Here is a 23,211-nt window from a genome sequence, read left to right on the forward strand (position 1 = left end):
CAGGGAGCTATTAAAACTGATCCCCCCTCCCCGCCTGCTGCCCCAGCATCTAGTCTGGCGCTAAGAACTTGCATGCCGTGCTGTGAATATGTGTGTGAGTGCCTAGATCAGAATTCCAAGTTTTAGTTGCAAGAAAACTCTTTTGTTTTGTATTGCACAGGGCTTCACGTGAGAAAAGGACAGATCAGGATTTGGCAACAGGGAGATTTTTTTTTTTTTGGAATGACATTAGCTTTACTAAGTTTTGACCTGTTTTGTAACTGACCAGGATGAGGTTTCCTTTTACTACTATTTCACCCAAGTTAAGTGCATTGAAGGTGTATCTCAAAGACTATATATATTTTTAAAATTTCAGGGTCTTATTCTTAGGCACAATTGTGATTTCCTTTTAGTCTCACAGGATTTACATGTGTACTCTATCTGAGCATGTATTATACTTGTGCTTTCCAGTGTTAACTCCCATCTGATTTGATCCAGTTGCCTTAAGGGTAGGCAAGAATCGTACCTTACCCCTTTCTATACTTGACTGTGGACCTGCACTGCCTCTTGTGTTTGGCACGTAGTTTGTACTTGGAAAATGTTTGTATACTCATGATATGTATTCCAGCAGTGATTGAATGAATGGATAGCTTGGCTCATAGGAGTTCTTAAGGGCATTCCGAATGGCAGGGGATTTGTTTGGACAAAGAGGTGGAACTGAAGGCGAGGAGGGAAGATCAGCTATATCCAGAATCCACAGTAGTTTTCCTTAGGAAACATTACCTGATATTAGTGGATGGGGGGAGATGGTCCCAAGTTCAAGAGTGGATTTTATATACATTCTATGCATATAACTCATAGAGTAGGTGGTAAAAATTAAATGACATAATTCTTTCATAATGTCGGTGACAAGATAGAAGGTAAATACAAGCAATTTAAAAGTATAGGATTAAGCACATGAGCACTTAGAGTAGAGAGAGGCAGAGGAGTACCTCAAATGACCCGGACCTGTAGAGTCCACACACGTATGACTTCATCTACACAGCTTTTCAGGGTAGGCATCTTTCTCTCCTGTCTGCAGGTGAGGAAACTGAGAGTCAGGGGCCTGGTCATGTGCACAAAGTCACACAGCAAGCAAAGGTCCGTGCCAAGGTTTGAACCTTGTAGCACCTGGGAGGGGACACTCAGTGGCTTTTGTGGTCAGGGAAGAGGCGAGGTGCATATGTTGGGGTGGTGGATAAACTGTGGACGGGCAGAGGAGAGAAGCCCCGGTCCTCAGAGCCTGCCCCAGCTGTGATCCGCAGCACCTGGCGTGGACTGCCAGCTGTTGAATGGGGCTCTGTCTGACTCTCTCTGCAGAGAGAGCCTATTTCACAGACGTGCCCTGCATCCCGTAGGCTGTGATGGCTGCTTGGACTCACACACAAGCCAGTGCACCTCAGAGACCCAGCCGTGGTGATGTGGACCCCCTGGTGTGAAAGCTGTCTTTTAGGGCCTCTCCCTCCCAGTGGCAGTGTACCTGGACCTTCCAGTTCTGTTCATGGGCTTGCCTCCCTGCAGTTGGTTCACATCGCTTTGTTCCTCCTCTCCCTCATTTGGTGTCACCTGTGCAGTCACTGGAGAATCACTAGTGTCCGAAAGAAAGACTCTGGGAAGGAGAAAAAAGAACTAAGAAGGGAGAGTGTTGAGGGTGCTTGCAGTTGGTTTTCCAGTTGGGAGGCTTGATCAGAATTGTGAGGGGCAGGAATCTGCAATGTGTACCAAGGTAAAAAGTGGAGAAAGCATGACAGCAGTGTGCTGATTTAGGCCGCATACATCACCCGTGTGGGGAAGCAGCCCAAGGGCTTGGTGGTCCATGGGTGTGTGCGGCTGCTGCCACCAGTGTCCCGCTGAGGGCTGCACAGGTCACCCCGGGGCAAGGAGGAGGCTCCTCGTCCATTCTGAACCTGGGTGAGCTGCCCTCCAGGAGATGAGGCTTTTGTAGGGGCTCTGTCCTACCCACTCCTCCTGCAAGTGGATGCTCCTTCCGCACCGAGGAGCCAGCCAGGGGTGGATTGCACAGCGCTGGGATGGCGTGCACGAGTCGCGTCTACATGGAAACAAAGAGAGTCCTAGTGGAGAAGGCGGGGCTGGCCTGCATGGTGGCTGGAGATCCCCTTGTTGTTAAGGTTTATGACAGTAGCTTTAGAGTTGAATTGGATTACAGAAACTTATAATGAAAGGAAGCCAGTTACACTTACTTATTGTTTAAAACAGCTGAAAAAAAATTTTTTTTTAAGATTTATTTTATTTATTTGAAAGAGAGAGGTAGAGCCAGAGCCAGAGAGAGAGAGAAAGGTTTTCCATCTACTGGTTCATTCCCCAAATGATCGCAACGGCCAGAGCTGAGCTGATCCAAAGCCAGCAGCCAGGAGCGTCTTCCAGGTCTCCCAGGTGGGCGCAGAGGTCCAAGCCCTTGGGCCATCTTCTGCTGCTTTCCCAGGCCATAGCAGAGAGCAGAATTGGAAGTGGAGCAGCTGGGACTCGAACCAGCACCCATATGGGATGCCTGCGCTGCAGGCCGCGGCTTTAACCTGCTATGCCACAGCGGCGCCCTACCTTCCCCAATTTTTTTTTTAATTGAGCCCTTTAACATCATAACCAACTGCCAGTGTCTTCAATTCTTTGACCCACATAGTTGTTCAGAGTTATCAATGCTGGTATACAAATTGGGTATCTATCTGTATGTAATTTAATATCAAAATGTAATAGCGGAGATTGGACATTCTTGTTCCCAAACACTTTGCTGCCACACTCTGTGTCCTCTTGTTCGTGGCTCTGTGACGGGCTGTTTCTAAACTGTGTGCTGCTCACGTGTGGGAAACCGTGGCATCTAGCTGCACTGGCGTTAGCCTTATCACCATTTCCTGCCCAGGCAGGTGAGAGCTGCTAAGGAGAGCAAGCTGCCAACTGGCCAGGTGTGCCAGTTCGCGGCCTCCAAGGGGCAGCTGTTGGATGAACTTTGCCCATGTTTTCAAGACTTTATCACATCTCTGGGTGTACTCCTGTGGGTTGGGTGCTGGGATTGAAGACCTTTAACTGAAGAATCTCTTTGAAGGGCCTTGGAGCTGTTCAGCCACTATCTTGGAGTTGGGTGGGGTGGAGGGGTTGGGTTGCTGGGTTGGAGATGTGGGTTCATGCCCAATAACTGCACTCTCCCAGGATCTGAGAGGGCTGTACCCTGGGTCACCTGTTTACTTTGAATGGAAAAGGAGATCCAACAGGAAGAGCCAGTTTCCCAGACCTATTTGGTGTGAATGCAGTAGTTTGAAGAGTCCCACCTTGACCTTGAAGCCATCTCATTATGATTGACTCAGACCATGGCGGGAGATAGTGGCCTTTGAACTCTTGGTTCAGTACAGCCTTGACCTTGGTTAGATACCATCTTGCCCTCCAGGAAGAAACCGTGCCCTGGGCTACTGTTCCATTGATTCCTCTGTTTAAGAAAGAACTGGTGTCTGTTAAGACTTTTTTTTATAGCTTACGTCTGAAATAGAAGGTCCTCTCTTATGTAGGGAAAAAATAGCCATTTTCCCTGTGGCGTGCTAGCTGCGTGGGTTCAAGCAAGAAAGCTTGCTGTCCTGAGTTCTAGCCTTAGTCTTTTGCTGATTCACAGAAGCATTTAATTTCTCTCTACCATGCTCTCTGGCTCTGCAAAATGGAAAGGAGAGTTCATGACCATCTGTGTGCTACTGGGGGATGCCAGCTCCAAGGGGTGCATTTTGCCCCCTCTACAGAGAAACCAGCAAAAATGGTAGAGACATAGCGCATGTGACTTTGGCCTTGGTTTTGACAGCTCTTCCCTTAGAATCCTTATAAGCACACCCCACCACTTAAGAGAACAGTAACAGGCTTCCAGCGACGCTTGCCTCTGCAGGCCTTTGGGATTGTGGCAAGCAAACCTTAGCCCTCTCCTGTTTCCTGGTATTTTGGCATTTTAGAGGTGTCTGGAAAGGAAAGTGGCAGAAAAGCAGCCTAACCTGCCTGGCAAGTCTTGTATAAACAGAGGAAGTCCAATAAGGCAGTCAGTCCAGGATTGCCAAACTGAAAGGAGCCAATTGTAATGTGCACAAAGGTACAAGTCACCAAGGACCCAGCGAGCTCCAAAGAGGGCTGCATGAAGGCAGGACCCAGAGCCCTACCAGGGCAGGCAAGGCCCATCGCAGCCCAGGGGAGAGCCGTGTTTAATGACTGTGGACTCTGGTGAGGTGGCCGTGTTGCAGGGTTGACCACCGATGGTTGTCACTGCACTGCTGAGCTGAGACCCTGTCCTCCCAGTCTTCCAGGTGTTCTTGCACAGGTGCCGGTGCTGGTGCCAGAGATATCTCCACTGCAGAGCGTGGGCGCGTGTGTGAGCTGGGTGTGATTTTTTTTTTCCCCTTTTGCTTTGGAGGGAACCCCAGTCAGCCCTTTAGAGGAGAAGCAGGAGGAAGGAAAGCTGTTTGCATGGCCCTGTGGCTGCGTGCCGTTTGCTCTTTGCCAGAAAATTACTTTCTAGTGTTGGAGTGATGCCTCCGAGAGACCAGAGATGATGGGAGAATGCCTTTCCCAAATATGTACACGAGACAGCTGCAAGCTGGTCCTGTGAACTGCAGCCCAGTGGCATGCTCCCGGGTGAGCCCTCCCCCGTCCCCGCCGTGGCTTCAGACCCCTCTACCCCATGCTAGGCTGAGTGCCTGAGTGCATTTGGTGACCCAGAAAGGGTGAAAGGGAGGCTGCCTTTTGTGGCGTGGCGTGGCGTGGCTGTCTTTGTCAGTGGGAAGTGCTGCTGCAGAGCCATCTGCTAGGGGTGGCTCTTTCTCCACTGCACGGAGTCACGGGGGAGTCTAGAAAGGCAGATTTTGATAACGTGATGTGTGAAATACGAATCTGTTCTTCATAGTGTTGTATGCTTAGCAACGTAGACTTTCTTTTCCTGATTAAAAACATGAGTATAATATGATGGTAAGTGGGTCCCACTTAAAGGTAAGTGTTTATTTTTTCTAATCAGATGGTTTTCTACTTACCCCAAATTACATGTAGCAAGCATTTAGAATGCTTTAGGAGAAAAATGAAGGTGGTTTGTTTTTCCATAATATGTTTGTTTTTCTACATGAAAGCAAAAGCTTGTAAAACTCTTAGAAGTCTTTGGAAGTTTTGAAATTCCCTACTGTTTTTCTTAAGAAAAGAAGAGACAGAACAGTTTTTTTTTTTTTTTTTTCTGCCTTCTTGGCCTATAAGGAAAAATGAATTTCAGAAAAACATGGGCCGGAACAGGAAGTGTTTAAAGGTTTAGTCATACTTGTTAGGTATGAAAAAGCCCCACTGCGTCCTCATATTGTTTCTTTTATGGACTTAACGCTTCCTACTTTGAGAATCCCTTCCTCCCCAAAGACTCAAAGCCCTTTACAGTCATTAATCTTCATCCTGCTTCTCTTCTTAAAAAATGGAAATGTTAACTGCCATTTACCTGCTGTCATTACCAGCTAAAACTTCCAGCTAAGCGTATTTTACCTGTGTGGATCCATTAGCTTGGTTAAGAGCAAGGCCCTGGGGCGGGGTAACCACCTTGTCCTAGTTTCCCAGGGACTGTCAGTTTGCATGCCAAATGTCCCACATCCCAAGCAAAGCAGGATAGTTGGTCCCTGAAAAATGCAGCCAATCCAGGTAGCTTTGCATAAACACACACACACGCACACGCACACACTTTCAGGCCTGCATTCCTTACCCTAAACCTAGCCAGCCGGGCCAGTGCTATGGCATATGGTAAAGCCACCTCCTGTGGAGCTGGTATCCCATATTGGTGCTGGTTCATGTCCCGGCTGCTCCATTTCCAATCCAGCTCCTTGCTAATGGCACCCAGGAAAGCAGCAGAGGATGGCCCAGGTTCTTGGGCCCCTGCACCCACATGGGATATCTGGAAGAAGCTCCTGGCACCTGGCTCTTGACCAGCTCTGGCCATTGTGGCCATTTGGGTAGTAAACCAGCAGATGGAAGATCTTTCTCTCTGTCTCTCCCTCACTCTATATAACTCTTTCAAATAAATAAATAAATCTTAAAAAAAAAAAAAACAAAACCTCAAAACCTGGCCAGCTACCTTAGAACTGACCTGGACCATAGTGTGTGAATGGCTCAATGCCATTCTTTACTGCTACCCGGTAGAAGACGACTCAAGGCACACAGTCATAGAATTAGGAGATCTGAGATAAATAAGGGATAGAGGGAAATCTCTATGTCTACAAAGTAAGATTTCTGGTTTCTCAGTTGGGTTGTTTGTTCTTCAGTCTACTGTTTCTGTTTACTGCAGTGAAAATGAAAACAAGAACTGATAACTACCTGATTTCTGAAACAAGAAGTGTGTTCTCAGATACTTCTGTTGGCCTCAGATTTTACATGTGAAAAATGAGGATGCAGGTCTCGATTTCTGAGGCCCCTTCCTGCCCAGACTGACCAGGAGAGAAACAGGAAGTAGGAAGCAGGAGAGCGCAGAGAGAAAGCGGAGCCCTGTCCTAGAATGAGCCCCACTCAGGAGGGGTGCCTTTTCCCTCAAGTACCAGCCTTGTAATTTACTCACGACCTGTGCACCTGTCGTTTCCCGCCGCATCTCTTTCTGCCATCTGCTTCCTGCTGTTTGAATGTGCTGCTCGTCAGTGCTGGGGATGCTGTAAGTGTCCAGCCTGGCTGCACTGGCCGGACACATAGTTATCCCTTCCTCCTCCTCCTCCTAGCAGACCTAGAGGACTACACCCCTGACCCTGGGCCTATATCCATGACTCTGGATGTCAGACATGCCTCCTTCTGTTAGTTAGTTTGTTTATTTATTTATTTAGACAGATAGAGAGAGAGAGGTCTTCCTTCTGTTGGTTCACCCCCCAAATGGCCACTATGGCCGGAGCTATACCGATCCGAAGCCAGAAGCCAGGTTTCCTCCTGGTCTCCCGTGCAGATGCAGGGCCCAAGCACTTGGGCCATCCTCCACTGCACTCCTGGGCCACAGCAGAGAGCTGGACTGGAAGAGGAGCAACCAGGACTAGAATCTGGTGCCCATATGGGATGCCGGCGCCGCAGGCGGAGGACTAACCAAGTGAGCCACGGCACCGGCCCCAATGTTTGTTTATTTTTTGAGATTTATATATTTGAAAGGTAGATTGATAGAGAATCTTCCAATCATGGATTTATTCCTCAGCTGACTGCAGTGGCTGGAACTGGTCCAGGCTGAAGCCAGGAGCCAGGAGTTTCTTTGTGTCTTCCACGTGGGTACAGGGGCCCAAGCACTTGGGCCATCATCTGCTGCTTTCCCAGGCCCATTAAGGTAGCTGGAAGGGAAGTAGAGCAGCCGAAACTTGAACCAGCACTCCTTGATATGGGATACTGTTGTCACAGACAGCAGCTCTACCTGCTGCACCACAATGCCAGCCCCACCCTTTCAGTTTAAGTGGCCTAATTCCACCTTTGTAATCACCATGTAAAATGCTAGAACTTTCCAACAAAACTTTCTAATACATTTTCTACTCTCTTCTATAAGTCCGTAGTACCTTTTTCATTTGGCCAAGGATTCTTACTCCTCATTTTGAGGAGGGAGAAATGTAGAAAAGATGCCTTTGGAGTCCACATACTTTCCTACATTTTGGAGTCCTACCTTCTTTTCTGCCACTTGTGTGACTTTGGAAGCAAGTTCTTTAACCTCGCCGTGGCCTGGCTTCTCCATCTGTGAGACCCTAGAAGGGTGTAGGATCTTCAGTTCTCCATTTACCCTTAGCCTTTCTTCTGCACACTGATCTGTGATATATTATCTTACTTCCATTCTTCCTTCTCCACTGCATTTTGGAGGTTATTGAAGACTATAACAGGTAAAGGAGAATGGGTGCGTGGTGGAGATGGCCAGTGAATAATCCCACCAGGTTGTTGTGACAAGTGTGCCTGTGCCATGCTGTCCTCGAATGGTTATAGAACCAACTGTCTGGTTTTGGCAAAGAACCAGTAACCTCAATGCAGGAAATGAAATGCATTTGTTACTAAAACAATGCTGGCATCTTTCATACCTCCAACACCAACACCCGCTCCCCACCCCATACACATCTGCTGTGCTGAACAGTATTAAAGAGTTGATCTGGGCTGAACGGTATTAGAGTTCAGGTAGAGCTGAAGCTGACAGATGGCCAGCTCATCTGATTGTTGTCTTAGCAGGGAAACCTCTGTTCAGCAGACCTCTTGATGTTTTACCTGTAGCCACTACATGTTAATCAAAAGAAGCAAATGTGCATTTTCCCTGTGGGCAGAGCTTGGGTAATGGAGTTGCAGAAATTACCTTGAATTATTCCTCATCGAGTATCTAGCCAATCTAGATAGATGGGTTATTTGATCATTTTAGGATGTGTATTGCAGTATCTTTATAGGAACAGGTCTTTTGAGTCCTTTTCCCATTCTTATTCTATTTTGCCTTTGTTTAACAAGAGATGATTTGCAGAGGCACTTGACAATGACTTAAACTCCAAGAGGGATAAGTTCAGCCAGCAGTTTCGCATGAACATCATGTCTTTTATCGCATAGCCCTCTGTGTAATTGGGTGAGCTCTGAGCCCAGCACAGGTGGAGCCCCTGAGACATTTTGGAAACGACCATGTCTGTATGTGCGTTGGTAATTCCTTAAGATTTGCTGCAATGCTTCACATATACCTTTGTCATTAATGTTTATTAAGCTTGTTCTGCTCCACCCAGGCTGTTTGCTAAATTCCACTGTGTTATCGCCTTTAGTCCTCATACTCTTATGAGGTAGGGCTGGTGTTGTCATTACTCCATTTTATAGATGAAGAAACTGAGACTTGGGGAAAGTCACATGGTAAGGGCGAGAGCCAAAATTCAGAGTATGCCTGGGTGTTTCCAAGCCACAGCTCTTGATCATTCCTCAATTGAGGGAGGAAATCTAAGGAGAAGGAAAATGTGGTCCCTAGTTTCTCATGCCTTTTGCGGTAACATCTGGAAAGGCTCCATTTTTCATCTCCTACTTTACAAGAATGGGTACAATGCCTGGTCTTTTATGCATATGTCTCAAAGGGGGCACAGTGGCCCCTTCTAATGACGCTGGCTCCTGCTTGTAAGCCCCCTTCTGCTATCAAATGTTATGTGTGCCCTGTTGATCCATCCAGCCCTCCAGGGCTGTTTGCAGGCTGGCCAAACTTCACACGGCAACCTCTACTTAAAGTGGGCCTTTGCCCGGCATCACCATGGAGCAGGGGTCATGGTCACAGTTCCTCAGCGGATTGAGCCCTTGGCTGTTTCATGTTTGAGTTGGGGGTTTGGGGACTGGTCTTCGGAGCACTGCTTAGACTTCATCAGCAAAGAGATCTGTGTGTGTGTGTGTGTGTGTGTGTGTGTTGTGTAGTGATTGTCACAAGGGAGAGCTAAGAAGCAGTCAGATATCTTTGTCAGGGTTGTCTCCTTCAGAGTGTCAAAAGTCACCCTCTTTAAAAGACAGACCCAGTCACGGAATTGTTCAGCCAGTGCTAGGTGAATCAAAGAAAGGACCTATACGATGCTATCAGTAGGCTCTGGTTCTGAGCTTGGCTTGTCACTTACTAATACTATGCAAGTTAGGGGATGTTGCTAAATCCCAAAGTTGTAGTCTTTAAAACTAGAATTAAAATGTTATTTGATTGTTGGGAAGTTTGACTGAAATATTTGTGCTTGTTACATGAATTTACAATAAATGACAATAAACAAAACAATAAATGTATTAACAATAAATGACAGGTTTTTTATTCCTTTCCTCGTAAGTCCCCTTCTCCCACTCTCACTCCTATAGACTACAAGCTCCTTAAAGAAGATTAAGATTTTTCCTTTTCTTACTCTTTCAGTGTTCTTAGCACCTAGAGCCAGGCATGTATTTGCGGAATCAAAGAAAAGTCTCTCATAAGGGCCTTCAGCTCATTGTTTTGTTCATTTGTCAGTACTTAAGTATCGGCAGTTTATCAAGCACCGTATTTGGGGCCAAGTAGTCAACAACACAAGCTAAGTCTGCGTCCCACTGTTCTAGCCTAGCTGAGAAACATTATATAAATAAATTGGAGGGATGAATAACTCTTATCCTTGAGATAGGATTCTTATCTTAGAAACAGTGACTTCATGGGGTATCATAGTTGACAAACTATACTTGACATGGTTTTTGATCAGGTACAAGAAATGGCAGTAAATGATTACGTTCTGAAAGTCCTTTAAGAGGTGTTTCTAAGGTATTTTTGAGTTATGGTGGTATGGTTGGAATAAGGATAAACACATTAGGAAATATTTATACTTTCTAATGACAAAAGTGCACAAATATGCAAGGCATCAGACTTGATGGGATGCGATGATAGTAGGCAAAGTGTTCCGGGAACTTGGAGTGGACTGGAATAAGGCTGAAAAACAAGTCATAGAATTGGAAGAGAAGGCAGCGGATGCATTCCTTGGGGAGAAGGAAAATGAGAAGGAGTGGTGGGGACAGGATGGATTGTTATATAGACGGTTGAACTTAAACCTTTGTAAATCATCAGACAGACCTAGCTGGAAACAGGACAAAAGATGAGTTTGCAGTGGCCCCAAAAAATTCTGAGAGTGCCTGCCTCACTCACTCATTCATTCACTGCTTGACAGGTGCCCACTGCAAGCTGAATGAGACAGACAAGGTCCTTGCTCTCGTCAAGTTCTCTTCTAATCACAGCCTTCCCTCCTGGGTGGGTGGGAAAGCCTGGAGCTGTCTGTGATTTGAAGGAGAGTCAGATGAGGGTGAGGTCAACCCCCAACTGGGGATGTAGACCCAGGAAAATCAGAGTCAAGCTCTTATGAACCATGGACCTGGAAGCAAGAGATTGTGATGAATAAGCCTGTATCCAAACTCAAGGGCAAGGTCTGCTGAGTACGTCAGGCAAGCAGGGGCCAAAGACACTTGGCCTGGGTCATTCCCAAGGCAGGACAGGAAGCACTGAATGAGAGACATCCACAGCTGAGACCAGGGGTGGCAAGAGACCTACTTAAAGCCTGAGTTGGGATGATGGAGTTAAAACCTTACGAGCAACTCTAAGAGGATTCCTAAACACCTTTATGGAACTAGTACATGTTTATTAACAGTGGTTTAAAGCAAGTGGGATTATTGTTTAGGTCACAGGAGTCTCAGGGACATTTGGAGATTTCCATTTTCTCATTATTTGCCCTGTAATCTAGATGTGACACACTCAAGGCCAGTCTCTGGAAATTGAATTGACTGATTTTTCAAGTCTGAGGAAAATTCTCTCTGATCTAATGTTTGTCAAATGTTGTAATGCAGTGAGATATTGCACCTTAATTTTTCTTAAGCACTTGACAAAAGGCATCCACAACGAAGCAGCATTAACCTTTGAACCAAAGGCTGTGAGAAATGGAAATGATTGCATAATATTAATACATCATGATTTTCATGACCTTTTTCAAGTATTTTAACTCACTTGATTTACTAAAGACCTTATCAGCACCGTTGTCCCCATTTTATAACGACCCAATGATAGTGAGACTCAGGTCTGCCCCTTCACCTTTTTGTACTGTTTCTAGTTTTAATGGGAAGAATCAAATGGAGGGAGTAATGAATGTGTTCAGTCTTATGCTTTTGTTAATTTTTAGCTTTGTCAGTAGGAGAAGGAAAGCAAGTAAGCATGGCTAGCATGGGCAAAAAAATAAACACAAGTTGCATTAAGACTGTAGTCTTAGTAAGAGATTGATTATGTGGTGTAAGGAAATGTATAAGGGTACTTCAAGAAGTTAGGAAGATGGAATTAAAAGATAAGTTTATTTTGGTGTAAACAAAGCTTGAAATTCATGCATAATTTTTTCATAACATGCCCCTTTCATGAACTTTTTTGAAGATTCTATCACATCATAGATTTCAAATTTGCACCCAAACAAGCTTATCTTTTAATTCCAGTTCTCACAACATTTTGAAGCACCCTTGTATTCTTTCAAGAGTCCTTATGTAACACCCTTTCTTTTAAGAACAGTTCCTTTGGGTGGAATATCAGACAGTCATAAGCTGGGAAGTCTGTGTTACTTTCCAACAACTGCATTAGCTACAGGCTGGAAGTCAGACCAGGTTGAAAGATGACAACATGGCCAACACAAACAAGCTCTGAAGGAGACTAGAGTCATGCATTTTAACTTCATGTGGAGCTTCCATTTTAATTCTACTTTCTTCTCATTATACGTCTTCCACTGAGAAGTGCATATTATCTTTTGAAGATGTTTAAGCTTCACTTTTAGGGCTCGCATTCTAGATCATAGAAATAAATATTATACAAATTGCTCCAAGATCCAGGAGTTACAGGTTGTATTTTCTAGGTAGTCTTGTGGCCAAGTTCTGTAATGATCCAAATGAATAAGGGTTGCCATGCATAGTGATAATTTGCATTGGGAAGGAGAGCTGAAACTCTGCAAAGTGGTGTCCTGAACCAACATGTTTTTAAGCACCTTAGGAAATAGGTTAGGTAGTTTGAGAGCTGGGAATGGAAGAAGGGAGGGAAAAAGAGAAAGACAAGACTTTATTTGATGAAGGCTGAACTACTGTTTCTGCTCAGAGGCTCATGGCATCTGAATATGGGCAGGTGAGTGCCTCTGTCCCCTATTCCTTCTCTATCCGTGGTTCAAGCTTGCAGGAATCTGATGACCATCACCTTGGAGACCTGAAGAAGAGCACAGAGCATCTGCAGTCATTGTCTACCCGGACTGTCTGATGTGTCTGAAGGGGTAGGAATAACATTGCCTTGCGGGGTGCCTCCCCATCCTGGGATGGTGTTGTCCCCATGTCTGACTTGGAGTGCACAGTGTGGCTACATCTAGTGATGCAGAGAAATGGAATTCTTATTTAATTTTCATTACATTAATTTTGCAACATACCTGGCTCAGTCATTAAAACCTTTTGAGTGTATGTGGAACAGCTTGGGTATGTGAATGGACAACTTCAGCTGCAAACTGTATGAGATGCACATAGACAGGTCAGCTGCAGCCAGCGTAGAGTGTCTGATTTGACATGAGCTACAATACGAACTAAATTCTGGATTTGTAAGAGTTAACGAGCAAAATACGGTAAAGCATCTCAGCAATTAATGTACTGATTACATGTTAAAAAAGTATTTTGGATCTTTTGGGGTAACTGTGATATATTATTTAGATTAATTTTACCTGTCTTTCTCTTTAATGTGGCTACTTAAAAAAATGTTAAATCACGCATTGGCTTGACTTCTGTTTCTGTTGGACAGTGCCAGTGTAGACAATGCCCTATGGGATCCATCAGAAGGGTTGTAGGACTTTTTTCCAGTGATTGTTGCTGGACTTCAAAAGCTAGAAACCATTTTCCCATTCTGTTAACATGCTGTTTGCATGGATGTGTCTGTGACAGTTGAGGGTGGGAAAGTCCGTTTTAATAAGAGCAAGTTAATTGAGAAGAAAGCTTTGCCTGCGTTAATCAGAACGATTTTCAAGTTCATTTCCAACCACTCAGAAAGCATGGACTCTCATGGGAACGAAGAACTACAGTCGTGCTTTGTGATTTGTGTTGTTTCCATCTTTTCACCTTTCTGAGGCCGAACTCTCGGTGACTTGATCCGCATGTGGCAAGGAATGAAACATCAGACAAGCAAAGGGAAATGCCATTGCATTCAAGGAAATATTAGCTCTGCTTTTGGATCCAGTGTCGACCCTGCAAGTTCTAAGTGATTTTCAGAGTCCTTCTGTCAAATTTTTGCTAAATGTTCCAGATCTTCTTTTTCAGGCACTTCCGTTTTGGCAGCTATACGTTAGAGCCATTGTTGAAGGCCCGGTTGAGGCATGACTGGTGGTGCTGTAGCACGCTTTCACAGCTTGGTTTACGAGTTGCTTTCTAAGGATGCAAAGAGAATCCTACTCCCTACTCTAGTGTCATTTCAACACCCCAGGGAATTTTAGATGTCACTACCCATATTCAGGCCACAATTCCATCCCTGTTTCAGACTTGCATTTTGCTTAAAGGAACAAGAGATAAAATACTAATAGTTTCAGGGTGCTTGGGAACTGATGAAAATTTTGTTTTCCAGTGAATTTTTTTCTTTAATTAAAAAAAAATTATTTACTTGAGGGGCAGAGAGAAAGATAGCTCCTGTCTGTTGGTTCACTCCCCAAATACAACTGCTGGGGCTAGAACAAAACAGAAGCTGGGGCTGGCGCCGCGGCTCACTAGGCTAATCCTCCCCCTTGCGGTGCCGGCACACTGGGTTCTAGTCCCGGTCGGGGCGCCGGATTCTGTCCCGGTTGCCCCTCTTCCAGGCCAGCTCTCTGCTGTGGCCCGGGAGTGCAGTGGAGGATGGCCCAAGTGCTTGGGCCCTGCACCCCATGGGAGACCAGGATAAGTACCTGGCTCCTGCCATTGGATCAGCGCAGTGCGCTGGCCACAGTGCGCCGGCCGCGGCAGCCATCAGAGGGTGAACCAACGGCATAGGAAGACCTTTCTCTCTGTCTCTCTCTCTCACTGTCCACTCTGCCTGTCAAAAAAAAAAAAAAAAATCAGAAAACAAAAACAAAAACACCAGAAGCTGGTTGAGAACACAGTCCAGGTTTCGCACGTGGGTGGCTGCAACTCCATTACTTAGCCGTCACTTCTGCCTTCCAGGGTCTGCCTTAGCAGGATGCTGGAATCAGAAGCTCATGCCAGAAATTATATCTGGGCACCGTGATGTAGGATGCAGGTGTCTTAACTGCTAGGATAAAAGCCCATTCCTTGAAAATGTTTTTATTAGGAAATGAGTAAATAAATCAGTTAGGTTCTTGAGTTAACCACTGTTACTCTTCATGCCCACGTTGTACACAGATTTTATTGTGATGACCACAGTTTAAAAAGATGTTGTAGGTAGAAGGTGTACTCTGGAGAAAGAAGACATCATTGGGTTTAGGTGTGCTAGCTCCATCCAGAGTGGTTGTGTGGTTGGTTTACCAAAGGTCTCCAACCTCAGTTTCTACATCTTTCAAGGAGATTTTGTGTTATTTCTGGTGACAAAACTCCTGGGAGTGTTAGGAGGATATAGTCACGTAACTAAAGGGCTTTGATTGTAGTTAAGAGCCTTAGTAAGCTCTTAAGAGTTCTAAGATCTGACTAAGAAGTCAGCTGCTTTGAATGGAAGGCATTCCTCCAAGTTATAATCAGTTAATTCAGAATGCAAAAATTAAACCTACCCACTAGTAGCAAGGTGACTTTTGGTGGAAATTGTGGTGCACTGGCCACATGGACGTCATTCCCCATGTGGGACATGACAGCCATCAGGGGCGTTATTCCCCATGACAGCTCCCAGGTCTACCAGCTGCTTGATGTGAATCCATTCTGAGCAGCAGGAGGAGGTTTGGAGCCTGAGCACATGCAGACGGACAGAGACTCTTCTGGGTGGGAGACAGGGGAGTGAGTGCAGACCAGAAAGGGGAATAGGTTTTCATTCCCTGCTTCTCTTTCAGCAACTTCATTCTGCTCGCACCGCACAGCTCAAGTGCAGTCAGAGCTCCAGAAAGTGAAGCTGAGCCTTGCTGGGGTGGCCATGTCGGGTGGATCTCCATCGACAGCCGGGAGAGAATAGGAACCACGGTGTGCACACACACGTGTCTGAGCCGTCGTTCATATGTAAGTCAGGCAGTTATCATTCAAGAACTTCCTGTATTACCCTGGTGATCTCTGTGCTATGGTTAAAGGCAGGACAGTGGCAGCTAACGCAGGTGGGAGGGACAAATAGCCAATTAATTAATATGGTTTCTAAAATGGATTGTGAAAGAATCATTCATCATGTCGATTTATTTCATCATGTCTCAGCGTAGAAAGTGCTTCACATGCTCGAGACAGGGATTCTCATCCTTGATGCTGCGTGTTGCAGTCAGCTGAGGAGTTGAGCAGTCTCAGCGCTTGGCTTCTGTCACCCCAGCCTCTGACTTACTTGGACACACTAGGATTTTTTAAGTTTCTCTAGGCGATTCCGATTTGCAGCCAAGATTTAGAATGCTGGTTTTTAATGTGTGTTTCCTGAGTCCCTACAGCAGGTGGAAATTCAAATGTGGTTTTCATGTAGTTCAGCACTAATAGTTTTAATGAAGGCACAGATCTTATGTAAAACAAACTCTTAATTAATCTCAACAATGGGGCTACAAGAGCAAAGCCCCACATTTCCTGCTTACTTCAAGCTGCTTGATATTCTGTTAATCACCGTTGCCATTGTGTGCATGTGTCCTTCCATATTCCATTCCCATTCCTGTCGTTTCCTTTTTGAAATGGAACCCCTACCAACGGCGTTTTCATAGGAATACTCACCTTGTCAGCAAAACCTGGTTCAGGAATTTGTTGTCCAAAGCAAATCTCTTGGGTCTTTTTTAACCATGACGCCATTGAAGGAGAAGAGGCCGTTTCCAAGGCCCTATAAGATTTCTGGCTTTGTATAAGAATCAGGCAGTCTTTATGCTTTTTGACAAGGCTGGGTACAAATAGCATGTCAGAGTGCTTATTACTTCTGGACAAGTTTTTCTAAAAGAGGAAACACAAGTGTGCAACACTCCTGATCATTGTATGAGATTGTATGTTGCTTTTTAGAGTTATAAGCTGGGGAGGGACTTAAGTCTTTTGTCAGTCTTCAGTCTTGTTCTCAATTCTTTTCCATTTTACTCCATCAAGACAGGTTTAATTCTTCAAGCATACATAAAGTAATGATTACCTGGGAATTTTGCAAATTCTTCCTCACAGAGAGCTTTTGTTTCAGGAAACTCGGAGTATCTGCTAGGCTTCACCTTTGCTTTTGAAGTAACAGCACGTGACGGTAAATGCTGGCCATGGTTATCCCCATTTCTCCTCCAGCAACACTGAGGCAGTGTGAACCTTTCTCTTTTCCATTGCCTTCTTCGTAGAGTGTTATTTGGCCCTGTTGTGTCTTGGCAGTGACCATTTTTCAAAGTATAAATCGTTCCCAGATCTAATTTGTGCTTCTTAGTCTAGGTGTATTTTACAAGGCTTTCTCTATTTATATGCACTTCTCAGCCTGAAGTAACCCAGGAAGAATCTGACAGGAGCAGAGCAAGGGAATTTCAACTGGCCTGTGATGGTGGGTGTAACCAGCCTTCTTCCCTGGTGATAGGGGAGCCCGGGGTGAGAGTAGCAGTGAGTGTCTTGCAGGGTTTTGTACCCCAGCTTCACGGGGCTCCCCAGAGTCTGGATAGCAGCAGCGAATACAGAGCTTCATTGAGCTTTTCCCTTCATTTGAATCCCAATGTAAATCTTCTTCCCTTGCTCTTATGTTAAGTCTTTGAAACCTTCAGTTTCTTATTAGACCTGTGTGGTCCACTGAATCTATAGGTATCCTGTAAAGATAAATCATGGGGCTGACAATCTTTTTCCTTTTAAAGAAGGTGGATAGGCCTCACCCCAGCCGTCCCCAGCAGTGCACTGGGGTTGCAGATTTGAGCCCTAGCTTCTCTCTTTCTCCCTCTCCCTCTCCCTGCCTCCCCCTTTTATAAGCCTCCAGGATAGACCCACTAAAGAATGAAATGACCAAGAACAGAGTCTTGAAAGATGCTGTGAGAGAGAGAGGACAGGGTGAAGGGCTTCTGAAGCTAGAATATGGTGTTATTGCCCAAGTTCCAGGGCAACCCTTGGGCTGCCACTGGCTGTAGGAGCCTGACCCTCGACCTTTCATCTGCCCTGCTTTAAGTCCCCTGAGTCCCTGGGGGAGCTTCAGCCCCAGGGTGCTGTGACTGACTATAAGAGAAGTCACATGACTGGAGTACAGGCCTGGAAGTTAGCTCGCATCTTGGGAGGGAAGGGGGTTGGCAGAGAAATGAGAAGTCTCTCTAATGGCACCCTTGATACAGTTAAATAGCAACTCTCTCAGTTCATTACTTGTTAGCCCCAGGCAGGGACAACACAGATTGGCTAATTGTAATAGCCAGACCATTAAAGGGAATAGCATTAACCAAGGAGAAGGCAGGTAATAAAGAGCCGAACTTGGCCACTTTGTTGTACCCAGGATACAAGCTGCTGTTAATTTAAGTACCTGTTTCTTCTGCTGTTAGAAATAGGAAGAAAGGATTTAGTGACCCTCTTTCCAAGGGTAGATCAAAAGCTTAAGGGCATTTCTGGATAAATCCAACAGCAAGACTGTTGTCCCCAGAGGTAACACCTGATGGTTCTGTATGCAGAAAGTCACCCCCCTCTCCTGGGCTGCAGTGCTGCTGTCGACCCACTGTCAGCGGGACGTGCAGTTTTATGGGGCTTCCGGGAGCTATGATACAGGCTTGTGTTCATCTCATCTCTCCTCTCAGCAAAAGCAATCATCTGCAGCAAGGCAGGGGTCGGCGCTGTAGTCTAGGGCCATAGAATGGCGCGAATTTAATTTTCCTGTCCAGGTCTGAAGCTTGTCCCCTTGCCTGCATGGGCATCCGTGCTGGGTTGCAGCCAAATGAGCCAACTACCCATGCGTCCTTAAAGCTGTGCCAGCTCCATTGACCTCCCTGGAATCACAGTTTTAGATTCTGCTTACTGTTCATGGCAGAACTATCTAAGAAATTCAGGAAAAGGAAAAGAGGAACAGAATTTCATGAGATCTTAGGAGTGGAAAGGATCTTTTTTTTTAAAAATATTTATTTTATTTATTTGAAAGAGTTAGAAAGAGAGAGAGAGAGAGGGAGAGAAAGAGAGAGAGAGAGAGAGAGAGGTCTTCCATCTGCTGGTTCACTCCCCAGATGGCCACAATGGCCAGAGCTGTGCCAACCCAAAGCCAGGAGCCAGGAGCTTCTTCCGGGTCTCCACATGAGTGCAGGGGCCCAAGGACTTGGGCCATCTTCCACTGCTATCCCAGGCCACAGCAGAGGGCTGGATCAGAAGAGGAGCAGCCGACTAGAACCGGCGCCCATATGAGATGCCGGCGCTTCAGGTCAGGGCTTTAACCCACTGCAACACTGCACCGGCCCCTGGAAAGCATCTTAATTGTAATGCTTTAAAATGGGAACAGTGAAGAAATCTATTTGAGTGTTTTTGCTTTGGTGTTTATATTTAAAGGGATTGCTCTTCATTCTAGAAATGAGCGATTTTTCAACTTTTGTTCAGTAGAACCCAAAGGTCCTGAAAGGGGACCTCGGGGGCTGATTGTTGGAGATGGGGATTGAGGTTTTCATGTTGGATTTGGAGCTTTTCTGCCCAGACTGTTATTAATAAGCTTTGACTTGGGTGTTGCGGGTTAGCTACTACCTGTGATATGGGCATCCTATATGACTGCCAGTTGGAGAACCACCTGCCCCTTTTCTGATCCAGCTCCCTGCAAATGACCTGGGAAGGCATCAGAGTATGGCCTAAGTGCCTGGAACCCTACCACCCAGGTAGGAGACTTATATGGAGTTCCAGGCTCCTGGCTTCAGCCTGGCCCAGCCCTGGCCATTAAGACCATTTTGGGGAGTGAACCAATGGATGGAAGATCTGTCTCTCTTTGTCTCTCCCTCTCTCTGTCTTAAAAACCTGTCTTAAAAAATAATCTTTGACTTGCGAAGGGGTATAAGATTGTACTGAAGCAGCATCTTGGAGTTTTAAGGAATCTATGGAAACCTCTTCCCAGGGCAGAAGCCCCTGTGGAGTAACTGTGCAGCCTCAGCTGAAGTCAGCTTTAGGGGGTGCAATAAGTGACACTGTGGAGGCGTGAGCTGTTCGAAGGGCTGTGTTGCTGGCTCTGCCCTGTCTGCTTGGACAAAGAAGCCTGGACTCTTCTTACATGCATCCTTTCCGTTTTCCCACACTGACCACACCTATCCTGTGCCTCCGGCTAGCCCTCCTTTGTGGTCCCTGGATTTTGGGAGGCAGACTTCACTCCTGGGTGTAGAGATCTGCCTACTGCCAGCACCAGTAACTGTTGTCAGGAACTTTCCCCCCTCCCTGCTCTTTATGTCCCCCTGTGCATTTGGACCCATGGAAAGGAGTTGAGAAAGGGAAATGACCTCTTATTGTTCAAGAAAATATTAGGAATGAAAAGTAGTGTCTTTTGACAAGAGCGTTCAAGATGGGATTTCTCTATAAGGTGGAGCTCTTTTGTAAGTGCAGGTGATCCGTGCCTGCCCTGGTAAATGCTGGGATGGTGACCCGCAGTTAATATGAGGGACTCTTCACAAAGTTTATGGAAAATGTATATTCTGAACAGAACATGTATGCATGGATTTCACTTTTTTCACACCAAAATAAGTTGATCCTTTAATTCTATCTTTCCATGAACTTTTTGAATTCCTCTTGTAGAGATCCCTGGATGAATTCTGATGGCTACTCCCACTCCAAGGTCCTTCGTGCCAGGAAAACACGTCTCATACACCATCTTTAGTCCCCTTGCTCCCGCCAAATGGACTTAGACTTTGAGTCAGGGCTCCCCGTAGAATGAGCAGCAGGCGTGTGCATGTGGCATCCTCTGAAGCCTCCAACTGGAGTTCTCTGAGGATTGAGGAGGCCAAGCAATGAGAAATAGCTGAAGGCCACCAGAGTTCTTACAAGTGTGAACTTACCTCTTGGCGTTCCCCACAGGCTGTCAAGCCATTGCTGACTGGCTGCTCTTACATCAACACAATTTCTTATGTCTTGTCTTTATTAGAAGCAACTCCAAGGAGTGGAGTTAGGCCAGCCCAAACACCAGCCTCACCAAGTCCAGAGCTGGTGCCTTGAGCAGGTGGCTTAACTGCTGTGATCTTCAGATCAGGCTCCTTATTGTGGAACAGAGACAAGAAAGTCCTCCCTGAAGGGTAGATGTGAGACTGAAACAGAATAAAGACTTTGTGGGAGGCACACACCACAGTTCCCTTAGTGCTAGCTCCCTTCCTTGATCCTTACAGCGACTGTATTGTCCAACTAAAACTGGGACATGTATTCTGGGAGGTGTGAGCATTTATTGTATGAGTACTCGTGCATGTGTGTGCATGCAAGTATATGTGTGTGAGAGAAATGACACAATTTAATTCTTAATTAGTTTTTAAACAGATTCAGTGTGCATCGTAGATACAAGTGTAAGAACATAGTGATATTCCCTTCTTCCTTCCCTTCCTCCCCCCCTTCCCTGTTATCCTCTTTCCATCTCCCTTACTTCTGTGTTTTTCTTTAGTTTTTGAGATAACATATTTTAAATTTACATTACAGTAAAAAGCTTAATACTTCAATGAGTAAGAAGTTGAACAAGTAAAAAACAAAAAGACCCTAGTTTAGTGGGAATATAGATAATGGCCATAAGCAATAATTTAATGGAAAAATGACCATTTCACACATATACAATAAATTTTAAAGTAATTGCAGATTTTCCCCATTAAGTATGATATTGGCTATTGGTTTATCACATGCAGCCTTTATAATTTTGAGGAATGTTCCTTCTATACCTAGTTTGTGGGGGGTTTTATCATGAATGTGTTGAATCTTATCAAATGCTTTCTCTGCATCTGTTGAGATACCCATATGCTTTTTGTTCTTCATTCTATTAATGTGATTTATGACGCTTATTGATTTTTGAATGTTGAATCACCCTTGCTTTTCTAGGGTAAATCATACTTAATCATGATGTAAGATCTTTTTGATGTGGTTTTGGATTTGATTTGCTAGTATCTTGTTGAAAACCTTTGCATCTATGTTCATTAAGGATATAGGTCTGTAGTTTTCACGTCTTTGGTTTTGATGTCAAAGTAGTGCTGGCCTCCTAAAAAGTGTTTGGCAGAGTTCCATCCTGTTCAATGTTTTGGAGTAGTTTGGAGAGTATTGGAGTTACTTTCTCTCTGAATGATTTGTAGAATGTAGTAGTAAAGCCATCGGGTCCTAGACCTTTCCTTGGTGGAAGACTTTGAATTACTGCTTCCATCTCATTGTTTGTTATGGGTCTGTTTAGATTGTCTATATTTTCTTGAGTTAGTCTTGGTAGGTTATATGAATACAAGAATTTTCCTGTTTCTTCAAGATTTTCTAGTTTATTAGCATATGGCTCTTCCTAATAGTTTCTTATATGATCCTTTGTATTTCAGTGGTGTTGATTGTAACGTCTTTTCATTTCTAATTTTATTTATTTGAGTTTTTTGAGTTTTTTTTCTTTTTTCTTTGTTAGTCTGGCTAGAAATTTATCTATTTTGTTTACTTTCTCAGAAACCCAACTTTTTGTTTTATTGATCTTTTGTATTTTTAGTTACAATTTCATTTATTTGTTTTTTTTTTTTTGTTTGTTTGTTTTTTTTTTTTTTTTTGACAGGCAGAGTGGACAGTGAGAGAGAGAGACAGAGAGAAAGGTCTTCCTTTGCCGTTGGTTCACCCTCCAATGGCCGCCGCGGCCGGCGCGCTGCAGCCGGCGCACCGCGCTGACCCGATGGCGGGAGCCAGGAGCCAGGTGCTTTTCCTGGTCTCCCATGGGGTGCAGGGCCCAAGCACCTGGGCCATCCTCCACTGCACTCCCGGGCCACAGCAGAGGGCTGGCCTGGAAGAGGGCAACCGGGACAGAATCCGGTGCCCCGACCGGGACTAGAACCCGGTGTGCCGGCGCCGCTAGGCGGAGGATTAGCCTAGTGAGCCGCGGCGCCGGCCCATTTATTTGTGTTTTGATCCTTATTATTTCTCGCTTACTGCTGATCTTGGATTTGGTTTGTTCTTGTTTTTCTAAGTCTTCAAAGTATATCATTACATCTTTAATTTGAGACTTTTTTTTAAATGTAAGCACTTAATGCAATAAAATTCCCTCAATACTGCTTTTGCAGCATTCCACATGTTTTGATATGTTGTGTTTTCATTTTCATTTATTTCAAGAAAGTTTTTGGTTTCCTCTAATTTCAGTGGCTCATTGATCATTCAGTAGCATGCTACTTATTTTCCAAGTATTTGTTCTGTTCTTGTTGATTTCTATTATTTTATTAGCTTTATTCCTTTATGATGTGAGAAGATACATGATATGATTTCAATCTTTTTAAATTTGCTGAGATGTACTCTGTGGCCTAATATGTGGTCTCTCCTAGAAAATGTTCCATTTGCTGATGAGAAGAGTGTGTTTTCTGTACCTGTTGAATGAAATGTCCTATAAATATCTGTTAGATCCATTTGTTTGAGAGTATGTTTCAGCTCCCATGTATCTTTATTGATTTTTCTGTCTGGATTACCTGTCCATTGATGAGAGTAGGATGTTGAAGTCACGCCCTATTTTGTATTGGAGTCTATCTCTCCCTTTAGGAAATGACACAA

The 23,211-nt window shown here is 44.9% G+C and overlaps 1 protein-coding gene across 8 annotated transcripts in view; it reads left to right on the forward strand.

Moving 5' to 3' along the window:
• ETV6 (ETS variant transcription factor 6) overlaps positions 1–23,211 on the forward strand; it is a 271,165-nt gene that overhangs the window by 84,127 nt on the left and 163,827 nt on the right. For 2 of the 8 annotated variants that reach the window (XM_051850771.2, XM_070049388.1), the window contains exon 2: positions 15,471–15,633. The exons of 5 other annotated variants lie outside the window; for them this stretch is intronic. The gene's annotated coding sequence lies outside the window, so the exon portion shown is untranslated. Of the gene's footprint in view, positions 1–4,522; positions 4,633–15,470; positions 15,634–23,211 lie in introns of those variants that run through there. One more of the 8 variants, XM_070049387.1, reaches the window with a different exon arrangement.

Source organism: Oryctolagus cuniculus, chromosome 9, assembly GCF_964237555.1.
Source record: "Oryctolagus cuniculus chromosome 9, mOryCun1.1, whole genome shotgun sequence".
Classification (NCBI taxonomy): domain Eukaryota; kingdom Metazoa; phylum Chordata; class Mammalia; order Lagomorpha; family Leporidae; genus Oryctolagus; species Oryctolagus cuniculus.